At 27.3% G+C, this 4,598-nt stretch overlaps 1 pseudogene; it reads left to right on the top strand.

The window, feature by feature from the left end:
• The first annotated feature begins 1,568 nt into the window (after nucleotides 1–1,568).
• On the top strand, nucleotides 1,569–3,450 carry LOC146724195 (uncharacterized; annotated as a pseudogene).
• The last annotated feature ends 1,148 nt before the right edge of the window (nucleotides 3,451–4,598 follow it).

Below are 4,598 nucleotides of genomic sequence, written 5' to 3'. Positions count from 1 at the left end.
AAGATGTTTTTTTTAAAAATTTTTAATATATAATTTTTACCTTGCAAAAAAATCATTTTTGGGATATTTTTTTTGTTGGGGAGAAATTTTGGCTTTTCCATCAAATTTTTTCCGTTTTTAATCCCCTTTAAATTAAATCTATTTTAATGATTTTTTTTTAAGAAGTATTTTTTCCCCAAATTGTTTTTTCGGCCCAAAACTAAAAAATTTAAAAAAAAATTTGTTTTTGAACATTTTTGCTTTGTAGTATGTAAAATAAAATATAATTTTAAAAAAGATACAACTTTTTATACAAGCAAATGAAAAAAGTAGTGCCACATTTTTGTTTTTTTGTCATTTTTTCTTTTTTCAAAGTTTTTTTCTCTGGGATAAAAGGGTTTCGACATTTTGAAGAGCTGTTTTTTTATCTGAAGATTTTTCGGGGCTCTATCTACATTTTTAAAAAAAAAATTTAAAAATTTAAGGTTTAAATTATAACTTTTTTCAAAAAATAAAATAAAGAAAATTTACTTAGATTTCTTTTGTTTTTTCGTTTTTTTTTAATTTTTTCCAAAATTTTTAAAAATTTTGGGTTGAATGGCGCCCAAATAAAACGCGCTAAAATAATAACTGACACTGTCCGCTGTCAGACATAGACATAAGGTGCGTTCCGTTTTACGCATATGCGCGCATTTTCTATAGTACATGTGACGTAATTATAGATAAATGCGCGCATATGCGTGAAACGGAACGCACCTATAGGAGGAGATATACATATGTGTACGCATGTGCGGTTTAACGGTATCTGATTCAACTTCTTCTTTGTTGCGTACCCCCTCCACATGCTCTGATAGCGGGCAGTAGGCAGCGGGCAGAAATATTGTAGCCATCTTATTTTTTACGACATTGGTTTAATGCATCGCTCGAATGGAGATTAAGTTGTTCGTATTTTTGAGAAAGAGTATCGTATACATTACAATAGATTGTGAAATTTTGGTCGGTGTTTACACAAATGTAAAATAAAGTAAACGAGTGATAATATACGGAACATACATATTTTGCTGAAATATTAAGCAACAAGTTGAGGAACTATTGCACACAAAAAATAGAAAGGAACGTCTATGTATTTATAAATAATGGCAAAAGGAAAAAGAGGACCTTATAAAAGATATCTAACAGACGACTCTGAAGAAATTCCCACAACAACAAAATATTCTCGCGTAGTAAGAGCAAAAGAACAGAAAATAGCGACACAGGTAGTCATATTTTTCTTTTTCTATTTGCTTTATATAAAGTGATCTAAACATCAGGATATCGATCATGTAAGATAAGTAAAAACTTGGTTTAGAGTGAAAACGTGAAAAGTGAATATTTTCATTGTGGAAATCAAGGCGTGATTGATGGAATCGCTGAGAAATTTTTCACTTTTCACATTTGTACATATTTATATATAATTTGTAGATGGAAATGTACCTTAATGAAGAAATTAATTCGTGTGAACAAAGTGATATGACAATTGAAGAGCATTCTTTCCAAGAATCTTTTGAAGAAGTAAACATGATTCACAATACTGAATGTAACAATGAAATAAAAGTAGTGAATCTGAAGAAGACAGAGATGAACAGGATTATTTAGCTGAAGATGGAAATGAACACTATTACTTATCTGAAGATGAAGATGAACATGACTATTCTTTTAAAGATGAAGATGAATATTATTCTGATAATTTTTTTGAAGATGGAAATGATTGTTATACTTCTAACAATGAAAATGACAATAATGAAATTAATTTTTATAGCGATAATGGAGAGATTTATGAAAATAATAATTCTGATAATGAAGAAAATGAAAATCAAGAATATCAAAAACATTTGCAGGTAATTTTACAATACAAAGCAAAGTTCAAATTTTACATATCAGATGTGTGCAAAAGTGAGAAAAATGAACATTTTTTAAAAAACATTCTTTTCTTTAAAAAGTATTCCTTTTTTCAATACATGTGGTATATAAAATCAGAACTTAACTATGTTATATTTATGGCAAGTTTTTTAATTCATCGATTATTGTAAAAATTTTTAAATTTTATTTGTTCAGTTTGATACCTTCTACCTGTATAGAATCAAAAATATGATTATTAGCGGATACCATGTATATATGTATATACATATATATATATACATATACTTATATATGTATATAAAAATAGACTATGTATATACATAAGCATATATTATTTTCTTGCAGAAACACATTGAATTTCCCATATATGAAGGATGTGATTTAAGTAAAGAGGAAAGCCAATTATTACTAATGAGTTTGGCAGTTAAAAACAAATTGACTGACACCGGATTGCAAGCTTTACTTCAAATTATTGATTGCCATTTGCCATTTAAAGTGCATCACTCAAAGTATCATTTTCTACAGTTCTTTCCAAAGGTGATTTCTTGTAAATATTATTTTTGTCCAACGTGTTTTACTATATTGACATTTCATCATGATATTATTATTGAATGTAATAATTGTAAAGAACGTTACGAACAAATCCAATTACAAAAAAATTTTAATTTTTTTTATCATTTTCCATTAAAACCGCAGTTGATTGAATTATTAAATTCTAAATTATTTACACAATGTAGAAAAACTTGTCCCATTGAAAGTGATATCGTAGATGGAACACTTTATCGTCATTTAAAAGAACAAAATGTTATATGTGACAACGATATTACTATTCAATGGAATACAGATGGTGTAGAAATATTTAATTCATCCATGTACAATATATGGCCCATTCAAGTATGTATAAATGAATTACCATACCGACTTAGAAGAGAAAATATTTTGCTTTGTGGATTATGGTTTTATAAGAAAAAACCACCAATGGATTTGTTCTTGCGTCCATTCATAGATGAACTTTTGGAATTACAAACCAACGGGTTTTGGTGTGCCACACTTGAACACAAAGAACCTATACACATAAAAGTTTATGCACTTCTCGCAAGTGTAGATACAGTAGCTAGACCACTTATTCAAAACATAAAACAATTTAATGGTATATATGGATGTTCCTATTGTCTCCATAAAGGGGAACAAATTTCAATCAGAAGAGGTCAGATACGTATATATTCTGGTGATAAAAAAGCAATGCGAAGGATGAAGCAGCATTATAAATACGTTGAGAAAGCTATTAATGAAGGAAGACCAATAAAAGGTGTTAAAGGACCTTCAATAGTAATGTTTTTATCTACTTTTCATATTATTCATTCTTTTCCACCAGAATATATGCATTCAGTTTTATTAGGTGTCACAAAATTATTTGGAACATTGTGGTTTGACTCAGCTAATAGTAATAAAGATTGGTATTTAGGTTTAAGAGTGAGTGAATTTAATAATAAATTATTGGCTATACGGCCTCCATGTGAAATTACAAGAACGCCACAATCCATAAAAAATAAAAAATGGAAGGCAAACGAATGGAAATCTTTTTTATTATATTATTCGCTCATTTGCTTGATTGATATAATGCCACGGAAATATGTTAAACATTGGTTACTGTTTGTATATAGCATTTATATATTTTCCAAAACAAAATTTACAGACAATGAGTTTGATAAAGCGGAAAAAGCACTTCATCAATTTGTTTTAAATATCGAGTTACTTTATGGAAAAGAAAACATGAAATATAATGTACATATGATGCTACATATGCCAGACTATGTAAGAAAATACGGTGCTGTATGGGCATGGTCAGCATTTCCATTTGAGCATTTTAATGGTATAATAGCAAAAATGTTTCATGGAAGTCAATACGTGCCATCACAAATTTGTAAAATTTATTCCAGAATAAGATATATAAAAAAAAATTCAGAAATCTTTAGTAAGCCTAATTGTAGTAAAGAAGGAAAAAAATTGTTTAAAAACATTATGAAAGAAACTAAAATTATAAAATGTATAAGATATGGAGATGACTTGAGAATATTTGGAAAACCTGCAGATATAACTTTATCATTGTCTCAAAAATTGTTGGTTGAGCAGTTATTACAAGAAACAATAACAGAAAACGTTAAGTTATTTTATAGATTTTCTTATAAAAATACTTTTTATCATAGTTACAAATATTCTCGTCTTATTAAAAGAAACAATAGCACAGTGATATTACATAATGGAAAATTAATGCTAATTTCAGGTCTAATTTTAATTAATATACTAGAAACAACACACTATATTGTCCTTGGTAAAAAATTTCAAATATTAGACGAAGAACTTTGTAAGCACAAAGGTATATCAACGAAAATGTTTTCATTTATAGCACGAGAAACAAATAATGATATTATTTGTTTTCCTTCAGACTTTGATAAAAAGTGTTTGTAGTATATTTTATAAAGAAGATAAATTATATATTGTGCCTTTGGTAAATACTGTAGAAATTGATTAATCAATATTTTTATTATTTTAATCATAAGTGTGAAATTCTTTATAAGTTTAAATTTATATATTCTTGTATGTGTTTAATATAAATAATATTGTATTGTAAACATAAATAGTAGAACTATTTATTTTTTAAATATCATAAATTGTATTACAACTTATCATTTTGTCTGTGATAAATCGAGAATTGACTG

The sequence above is a fragment of the Nylanderia fulva genome, unplaced genomic scaffold (assembly GCF_048542155.1).
Source record: "Nylanderia fulva isolate GAGA-0341 unplaced genomic scaffold, ASM4854215v1 Scaffold1439, whole genome shotgun sequence".
NCBI classification, from domain to species: Eukaryota; Metazoa; Arthropoda; class Insecta; order Hymenoptera; family Formicidae; genus Nylanderia; species Nylanderia fulva.
Note: the sequence above shows the minus strand (reverse complement) of the source record. Positions and strands in the feature narration are given on the sequence as shown.